We start from the raw sequence: 11,035 nt of genomic DNA, 5'->3' as shown, positions 1-11,035 counted from the left end.
GGACATCCGTCAGCTGTGCAAATCAATTTAGGTAACTTTTTGACACTGACATTCCAACATACAAACCCATTTCATGCTGTGATTGGCCAGGTGTGTGGAGGTGACACAACAGGGTTTGAACTTGTCAACTGTAATTGACATTTTATATTCAATGTTTAAGCGATACTCAATGGTTTTCCATTGCTTTCCATCTTACATTGCTTGTAACTAAACTAAGCCTTGACTGAGAGACTCGATAATCATTTCCTTGTATTGAAATTATGTGTGCTCATGAGAAGCCATCACACCTGTATATTGTCTGCACTGGTCCCCACAAGGGTCGCTACTGGGAAGCGTGAGTTACATTTTGTGAACGTTAATCTTTTCCAAGCTTCAGTTGATAAACGAACACCCGTTGGTGTTTCACTCTCACAGTCATTTATCAGAGACTGAGTCACAGAACAGCACTGGAAGTGGCTGCTACCGACAGACGGAGACACTCACTGCCCAGCGAGACATACTAGAGAGATGCACATCAACTTAACGTAACTGTTATCTGCTGACATCAAACTTGGAAAAGAGGGCACACAAGTTTACCTGATTGCTCTTCCCACAATTCACTGTCATCGTGTTTGTTTTAGTCTTTTCGTGGCCAGAAGTATAGTTCCGCTTCATCCTCTCATCGAAGTTGTACACACCGACACCTGCTACGAGAGGAGGAAGTGGGGCACTTGTGTAATTTGCAAGGCCCTACCTCGCTTGCATAATTAGCGTATAGGGCGGCCTCGCTCTGCTTCAACTGCTCTTGTGGGACATTTCAAGCGCTCCAAGCAGGTGCTTAGTTTCCTCATGCATCAGCCGATTTCTACTCTTTCAGACTCTAAACTAAGGAGAGACTTTACAATAATAAAATCCAGTCTGATAAACATTCATGTCATTCACTCTTTTTCACAATCAAACATACGTGCACTTCAATCAGATGTCTCCATTCACATTACAGCTGGCAACACCTGCCGACCCGCCCGCCCGCCTGACCGCCTGCTGTGATTCAACTGAAGAAGCCCACTGGGTTTGTAACAGCCGGCCTTGTTTAGCACCAGGGACAAGGTCGTTTAAGTGATAATGAAATCGTCTCATTACTGTAATGAGACACATTTATAATGAAGGTGATTTGCCAAAAAAGTACACACACACACACACACACACACACACATATAGGTACATGCAAGCAGACAGATGAGCACGGAGCTTAACACATGCAGAAACATACACACAAGGCAAGGCTGTCCGCATGGAGACGCTCGCGCTCTCATCTCAGACACACACAGGCACTTCAAACGCAAAAAGAAATCTGCGGCCTAATTACCCGGCGTGCAAAACATAATGTACAAGCTCTGTTCGAGGAGAGCGTCAGAGTCACCAGCTTTTCCCCCCGCCGCCACGGTCAGGATCAGTCAGAGAGGAGCTCTTTATAGCTGCTGTGTATCTGCGTATTAGTTTATCTGTTTACTTTCAGCCAACACCTCGAAGCTAATTATGCTGCAATGAAGTCTTAGACTGTCAACAGAAACACCAGATGTGGTTCTACTCAGGGTATTACTGTTACAGAGAGTGGGAGAGACAAATATGTTATAATTGGCAGGAATTTACTTGTTTGCTTGATTTCTTCTTTTAACACTTTCATGTCTTACAGCTTTTCTATCATAATATTAATGGGAATAATGGATATATGGTCAAGTAAATAATTAGGTATAAAGCATAGTTGTGAATATCATTGATGCTGGTTAATGCGCATCATTACTGCATCGACTTCAATAACATGTAGCTGTGTGAGCTCAGAACAACCAGCCCTGCCTTGCTTTTCTGCAACATTTCACTCACAAAGACTTTCAAAAGACATTTATGAATGCAAATTGAAAAGTACAGTGATTGTGTTGGTGGTGGTGGTGGTGGTGGTGGGGGGGTTAATTAATTTAAAATAAAATAATTGGATCATTAGAATTTAAAATAGGTTCATTTTTCAAAAGGTTACAGGTAACGAGTGGAGTTTTTGACCTTACCGTGGAGCAGTTTATTTAGGCGCAGGACCCTGCTTTGTTCATGTCGTGCATGAAACCGCATTTGGACGCGCGCATGAGCAACGCAATGCACAACTTTGAATATGATTTCACTCAATTCCCCTCGATGAAGGCGGGAAAGAAGAAGGACTGCAAGCTTGGAAATAGGGATGTAAAGAAAGAAGGAAAAAGTCATCGGCTTAAATGTTTTATGAGGGAGGAAATGCATTCAACACATTCGTAAGACCTCAAGGAAGCACACTGTGTTTTGGTGAGCAGTGGATGTAAACAGATTTTTTTAACAAGAATCCTCCACAGGGCATCTTTAAATTCAAAGAGGAAAACATACAAAATATGTTATGTATACATGTAAATTACTTGAATTATGTTGCATTGATCTACTATCAAATGCTACAAATAGTTTTTGGGTTAAGAGCAGGCAAGTTTAACCCAGAGGTGACGCTGCACCTTTAACTCATGCTCACTTGTGTGAAGCTGGATTTAGCGCTCCTGTTTGCGTGAAATCAAACCATCAGTCCAGAGCGGACATGACAGACGAGATAAGATGTAAACTCTCGGTGACTCCAGGCTGCAGCTAGACATGCGAGCACGACCATCTCATTAGACATATTGAGTTCAAATGAACATATTGTGCTCTAGGACACTAAAGTATCATGGCAGTGATTGTAGACTAAACTCTTCATTAAAATTCCTGTCCGTCACTAAAAATGGATCCAGTAGCAATGAAATGTCTTTATTATAAACAGCTGGGGGGATAAAAATAAAGATGTGGAAACCAAAATTGAGAGCCTTTGGATTAGACACACCTACAGCCGCTGTAGATGTAACTGTAGATACTGCGCACAGGAAATTACATGAGAGTGAGGCACAGTCTTTGTTGTTTCACTTGGTTGAAATAATTGCACTTCTTTGGTATTTATCTAACAGTATTTGCTTGATATTACTCCAGGGATCTGCTTCAAAACGAATGTGCTTTTCTTCAAGATAAACACTTGTTTCCAGGAAACTGTGAGAAGGAGTGAAGCTGTGTTGCAAACACTGTGGGACCATTATCACGTTGCACTGACAGAAGTTGTCAAAAAGCTAAATGTGACAGAAGACCTGATGAACTTTCTTTTTGGGAAGGAGAAAGTAGGGAGGAGAGGAAGAGGACGACATGGGGCACAGGTCGATGTGTCTGGTTTGAGCCCATGAATTTATGAGCAGGCACCGTGCTTCGCCTTGCTGAGTCACCAGCAGCCCCCACTCCATAATTTGCCTTTTAACCCAGCTTGAACTACCTCCACCTCCCCCCTGTGTGAAAGCTCACTCTGTGCAATGATGTCACACACACTGTGCATCTGAAGGGTGCTCTGCTGAGTCTGGCTTGGTCGCCACAGATTAGACGACTGACTCCCGCGGGTCAACGGACCACTCGAGGCGGATTTCGCTGCTTCCATCTAAAATCACTTAAGACTTTACGGATTCACTCAAAAAGCTCACTCTTAAGGGGGTCACTTAATTTGCTCATCTCTCGCGAGTAAAACCCCAAATAAATATTCTTTTTGAAGCTGCCAGCTGTGGGATTGATTCTGGACAGAAGAGGGCACTGGTGGTTTTCCAAAACACTCCCTGCAAAGCATCCAGGAAGTCAATCATGCTGCATTGCCCTGAGGAGTAGCCTATTCTCTGGTGCTTGTTCATATATAAATAGCCCCCCAAGGTGAATATCCTATAAATTGCCTGTCCGTGGGTAAAAGGTTCACAATTAGGTCTGTCATTGAGACTAGGAAAGATTGAGACCTCATGTCAGGCTGTACTCAGTATACCCAGCACATGGCCCTGTATCTTTTGCCACCGTGCATTTATTTTTCCTGTTTGTGTCTTTACCCTGCAACAGAAAAGGGCACATCAACTCAATAACTCACCTCTGCTAATAATGGCAATGAACAGCCCTCTATCACTCAAGAAGCCGCCCTATTAGTTTGTCAAGAGCGGCAAATAGACGGCTCCTAGAGGAGACCCGCGTCTCGTCGGTCATGGTTGTCTGTCTCGCATCTGTTGCGTTTCGCAAAGCATGTCGGATGAATAGACGTGGGGCTGTCTTGCTCTGAGTCACGGGGCGAGGAGAAGATGAAAGCGGAGTAAGCCCAGCAATAACAGACACGCACACGCACACACACACACACACACACACACACACGACAGCTAAACAAGTGAGCATCCATGACAGATGCAACACAGTGAATGATGGGAAGGACTAAAAGGTACAGTCAATGCTTGAGAGCATTATGTGTGTTTTGCATAACACACAGCTATGTCTTTATACTGCATGTGTACATTCCTCCGTAGGCATTTGTGTATGTGGACGTGCACTTCCACTGTGAGTGCTTGTGCTGTGTGTGTGTGTGTGTGTGTGTGTGTGTGTGTGTGTGTGTGTGTGTGTGCACTCCCTGCAGATTGCTGCTCATCTGTGGTTTATTCATCCCTGTGGATAGCAAGGGTGTACATGCTGAAAGGATACATCAATCATTGGACGGGGGGGTAAAAATAGATGGACTCGGTCGAATACAGATGTGTCCCATAACCCTGGATGCATTTGGAAGATGGGTAAATGTTAAAGAGAAGTCGAAAGAGAAATTAATTTTGTTTTTTTTTTCTTTTCTTTTCTTTTTTTTTTTTGCTCCACATTTATGGGGCTCGTCACAGCCTGAAAACACGTCAGGCTCTCTCCACCCTCCACCTTCTAATCCCACACACTGAGAAGCTCCTGCTGTCCATATCAATTAGCAGCATTTAGCTGGTCACACCACTGTGCTACAGATGCCTACATTTCCCACATCTCACTGAGGCAGATTGCCTCCCATTATTAATGGCACCGCTGGGGAAGAGATAGTTGCTGAGCGCTACACTGTGAACCCGCAGTTGAATTCTTGCCATCAGAGTGCTGCAGGAACCTCCTCCTCTCTGCTAAAGGTCAGCTGCTCAGATATGGGGACATTTTTCCTCCAGTTGCAGCACATTTTTATCATGCATTCTATCAACTGTTTGGCTCGGCCGCCCAGCTGGGAATGTTTTCTACTTATAGGTAGTGATGTCTTCTGTTGAGTGAGGTAAAAAAGTGAGCTTCTGCAGAGGACAAATATTCTGCACATATGATCGCACATATGCACATGAATGCATCCTGCACTCCCTCACATGCACACACACCCTTTATGGGCAGGGGGATGCGGAGAGCTAAGGGTGACTGATCGATCTTGGCATGGTGTTAATAGTTTCAATGATGGAAGGCATGACTCCTGTTTGTGTGTGCATGCGCACCCGGGGGCGTAATGTGCGCGTCCAAAGCTTTATTGATCATGTGCCAGGGGGCGTGGGTTAATGCTCAGCATTTTCAAGTGCTCAGGGGCAGACGGCGGCCAAAGTCACTCCATGAAAAAGTGCCGTTGGCGAGGGATCTGCGTGTTTAATCCTTAAATCAAGAGGAAGGGGTTAAACGTTGTGTGTCACCTTCATCCAAAGTGACTCTTGGAGTCTAAGAGCGCTCGGAGAGGGACTGCTGCTGTCTGTCAGTCTGGAGAGGCATTTCAAGCTGGTATTGTGACTGACAACGTTAAATTGTTTCATCTTGAAATTGAATTATACCGACAATAATTGAGCTGAAGGAACACTCAGGAGTATGTATATCATTCTTTAGTAATAGGAATAGTAAATGTTTGCTGAAGTAAACCACAAATGAAATGCAAATTAGGCAAATGTAGTCGGCAGAATTTCTAAATGAATTGTACAAAAGACAAAGACCATTATAGAATTACTATTGTTAGTCATATCACTGTTATTAAACATATATTAACTAAAACAGTAAAAAAGCATTTACTTAAGAAGATGCTTATTAGTTCTGGCTTTAATGAAGGTCATAGAAGAAGATTAAAAAAATAACATCTAAAGTTTGGTCGGTTGATTTGAGCATTTGGTAGATTAAATTGATTTATTGGGATCGAGATTTGATTTGATTCAGACCTTGGCATGTTATTGTAAATGCGGTTTGATTATTTGAATGACAAAAGGGCAATGATTGGGAGCAATTAGCAAGTATTGTTATTCCAGTTATTTTCATGAATAGTGAGTGGACTGAAGTACCAGGTCTGGCAGATAATGGGATGGGCTGAAAGGGAGGATACAAAGTCCACTTTCTGTGTCCTCCACTTTCAATTTAAGGCTGACTGAATCACTAAAATTGCACTACATAATAAACTCCATTTGGTAATTTCCTGTTTTGACTGCATGTTGACCCTGCACCAGGGGCAGAACACTGTGTTTTTGCATGTCCTTGGTCATAACAAAATGCTGTATTTGTTGTTTTCCTGGCGTTGCACAAAAAAGTCAAAGGGTAAAAGGTATTTTGTAACTTCATCATCCTCTCTAGGTGACCAACAGGCAACACTATTAGAACTTGTGTCCCTTTACACAGATCTCTGGCTCACTCTACTGAAAAAGTCTAATTTTGAACAGATGTGATGATAAATAGCTGACAGATCTAGCTAATTTTTATATATCAATACAACTTTCCTTTTTTTTTGCTTGACAAATGATCAGATTAACCGTTTTCCTGTCAATGTCCTCGGGTTCAAATTGCCAGTTGCGTGCTGGACAGTGAGCTTTGAAAAGCCAGAAATCCCAAACACCTGCTCAAGTATTTTTTGGGTCAGTGGCATTGATCAATAACTTCACAGATGATATGCTATGGCCATTTTGTTTTATGGGGCAGTATAAATCTCACTCATTGCCCCTTTAAATGGAGTCAGTGAAGGAAGTTTAGTGTGAAACATCGATACACGCTACGATCGCTGCATGTCAATCCCACTCCATTCCAAAGACTCACATGGCACGAAGTGGCATCCTCAGGCCTCAGGGTGTGCAGCAAACCGAACTTCATCTACTTTGTCTTCATTTTTTGGAGGGGGTGTGGTGTGTGTGTGTGTGTGGGGGGGGTGGGGTGGGGTGGGGGGTGTTAATAAACTGCTGATTCAAGCAGCGTGATAGCTGGCAGCATACACCTCCACTTAACGGCCCTCATAAAATTAACACTAGCAATAAAACACATACTGCGAAAGTATGTTTCTAATGACACCTGGAGCCCCGCAGGTCATTTATGTAGGAAATTATATAGTAAAATATTATTGAAGCCAACAGCTGGACAAGATCAGAGTGTAGCATTTTGGGAGGGGGGCATAGTTTATAACACAACAGCTGCCTATTGTAGCCTATTACTTCCTGTTTTTTCTAAAATAAGAGTCTAAAACATTTTTCCTTTGATGCCAAGTATAAGCAGAATTTCTCAGCTTTAACAAAACAGAATCAAACCCCCACTGTGTAACACATGTGGCTGCCATTTTTGTTGTAGCCATCCCCGTGGCCATTTTGATACAGCTATTGACACTAGTGTATTCCGTAGTGCTTTCTGAAGATAGCAGAGGTTGTAAATTGTATCTAGGAGCTACCTCGACAGTCAGAAAAAGCCATTACTCAGGGCAGAAGTCTCAATATGTTTCAGGAAACCCAGGAGGAACATGAAAATTGAAAAATCATCTGCACTGCGCTGCAATATGGAGTAAATGATCCTATGCTTTGGTGAAAGGAAAAAAAAAAAACCCTTATCTGTTGCTCCTCGTCTTGTGTGAGTCATTACATCCCTTGGCCTGAAGGAACATATGTTTAGGCAGCAGAAGTTATTTTTAAATCTTTGGTCACATACAGTACAGTGGCATCCATCACTGAATCCTTCCTTTATGTCACGTATATTCCTATAACTGCTGTAGTAGCCTCTATAGCTCATTATCCCTCCATTTGAAGGTTTGTTTAACACAGAATTTGCCTGTCAAAGTGCTAGTTTCTTGGAAAAATCTTTGACGTTTTTGAAAAGAACATAATCTAGGTCACAGTAATTATCAAGCGTACTGTTAGCTCGCCACTACATAAAGCAAACCGGCTACAATTAAATCTGCGATCCAAGTGGAAATTTATCACAGGGTGAACACAACCCCGTAGTGACAGATGCTGGAGAGGCTACAAATGACATCTCACAGTCTTAATACATGGTCAGCAGGGAGAGCATGTGACTCAATCTCTCAGTTCCTGTGAGATCACAGAACAGACCATGTGACATTATGAGTCACTTGTTATTGTGGGGCCTTAAGGAGACAAAAAAGCCTGTTTTATTAACTTAATTTTTTCCCAGATAAAAAAATGTCTAAAGGACTTTATATATGATCTGAAGAAGAGTCATGTATGTGGTTAGTGCTTAGACATTGACTTATCCTTTTGATCCTGCTATACATTTATGAATATGAGTACATGGAGTCTAATATTCTGACTCTAATTGGTTTAAAAGCATAAACAGAATACAAATGCTCCATATTCTTGATTGATCTCAGTTTTGACATAAATACATTGGCATGTGCATTTCTCCATGTGACTGTTTCAAATCAAATGCGTCAACGCATGTAAACACCAGACCATATTAAATAACATCCCATGGAAACAGTTATCCTGAAATCTTCAGTCAGAATGAAAGCATGTAGCTCAAAGCACTGCTTTAACGACAGCATGATAGCACGCTAACAATGACAATGCTAGCCTGTTGATGTTACCTAGCAGATACTATGTTCAACATCTTAGTTGAGGATGTTTTGCTAATTAGCAATAAACAATATGTACAACAGATGCTGATGGGAGTTTCCTGAGTTTTGCTGGAGCCTGGGAAAACTGCTAGCATGTTTAAAACGCTGAAGTGATGTGCTTTACTTTAAAAGTAGTGTGTGGCATTTTTATTTGAGTTCAATCTAAGCAAAGCTAGGCTAGGCTAAGCCTTGCTACAACATCATTGAAGAACATCCCAATGATTGATAATGCTTCATTAGATTAGCACACATCTCTACAGAGCTTTCATACTGCATGGTGTATATTTTCTTTTCTTTTCTTTTCTTTTCTTTAATATGCAAGACAAGTTTCATTCGGAAACACCACCTTTATACCAGCTGTTTGAAAATGTGACTATGTGTTAAATAGTCCATTGTGAAAGACGTAATACAGCTCAAGAGACAAAAAAAAGGATGAAATAAAACTAAATAAAATATAAAAATACATCCTCACTTCTCTAAGAAGTGTGGTACATATATCACCTGCATGTGTTTGGCCATACACACGACATCTTAAGGTGACAGTATAAACACTAAATTCATGCCTTGAAATATTAACATATTGAAAATGCCTTATGATCACGTGTACAGTCAGGGGTGGATGTCTATGAAGAGCCTACCATCTAAAAATGCAGTTCACTGACTGACAGCAAGAGGGCATTAAAAGCTTGTGAGACAAGCAGGAGGAGATATGGCTCTCTGAGGGCTGGTTAATGTCATTCTCCCTCCCTCTCTCCCTCTCTCTCTCTCTCTGTCTGTGCTCAGCCACAGGAAGCTGAATTCTGTATATTTAGAGGGAGAAACAATAGCCTGATCTCTCTGGTGTTTATGCTGGTGTCCCATTTTCTGCCTAACCACTCTTGCAGTCCTCCTACACACAGCACCACGACACTTACACCATTGTCATTGAAATCAGCCTGTAAAAGCCCATCCTACTGTAAACACCGGGTTTAGAATTAACTCGGCAACCTCCACCTGGCGAATGTGCGTGAGAAGTGCTGAGGCTGGGAATCGCTGGCTGGTTGATGCTGAAAAACACGCTCAGATACACTGTAGGAACTCTCTGCATGTCACTGAATGTGTCGAAAGTGATGCTCTGGTTGGCGCTCGTGACGACACAGCCGTCACAATCCCTGCTCTTCAAGTTGATCACTGAGGGTGGGTGTTCGTTTTTAATGAGACAAAATCACTGTCTGCCCTGTGCTCCTGTCTTGCTCTAAATATATATTAAAACATTATACTTTCATACTTTCTCCCTTGTTCTCATTTCTTTATTTAGTGTTCATGAATAATTTTCAAATGGTAGAATTATTTTAGGCTCCGGATTATTTGTTAAAACTATTGGCTGTTGAGGAACTGAAACTCTGAGCGGATGTCAGTCGATTCAAACAGTGAATCTTATTTTAGAAAATTAGCGATTTTGATGCAACATGACGGAGAAGAATAACATAGGCTACTTAACTCTAATGGCACTTGCAGGACACTATGAAAAAGAGCAAAAAAGATTAGAATATAATAGTATTTGTTTGGAGAGTAAAACTAAAAGCTTGGGGGAATGTTTGATTTTGGTTCTTGAAAAAAAAAAAAGGAACACAATCACAATGGAGAAAAAGAATCAGTCTGCCTATATATTGTGGTGGGTAGAGTCGAGGAAGGCATTTTGTTGTTGTTGTTCACAATCAGAAGTACAAAACTGCAGAATCTCATTCTATTGATTGCAAGGAGGAGTGTAACGATAAATCACTATAGGTGCAAGGCTATTTCATCCTCTTGATTAAGACCCCTAGGGGTGAGGGTTTAAGGAGTGAAATTGTAATCACTCTCCCTTTGAAGAAGAAGGTTATCTATAACGCCTTCACTTCTTGGGGTTTGAACTTTCTCCATGCCTTTGTTTCTCAATGTTTGTTCAGCCAGTGGAATGCAATGGACTTTCTCACAAATACAGCATCACTGTTGTTGTTTTATGATCATAATGCTCCTGATAATTTTCCTTTTTTTTTTTTTTTTTGCACCATTGACATGATAATTACGTTGACAATACACAGGCAATACAGATAAATTAACCATTATTTTCATCCCATGTGTTTCGACTGTGCTGTCTTAGTACCTTCATCTGTCAGATAATGACAATACGATGTGTGGAATAGTGTCTGGTTATTAAATCAACAAATCTTTAGGGCTAGGGTTATGGTTATATCACATAGAATAATATATACAGTACATCCACTGAGATAGAAGATGCCGTCCCTGCTGTGTTGTAAAGTAAAGCCGTGATCGTCCATTTGTGTGGAGGTGAGAAAG

This window comes from Seriola aureovittata, chromosome 24 (assembly GCF_021018895.1).
Source record: "Seriola aureovittata isolate HTS-2021-v1 ecotype China chromosome 24, ASM2101889v1, whole genome shotgun sequence".
Lineage (NCBI taxonomy): Eukaryota > Metazoa > Chordata > Actinopteri > Carangiformes > Carangidae > Seriola > Seriola aureovittata.
Note: the sequence above shows the minus strand (reverse complement) of the source record.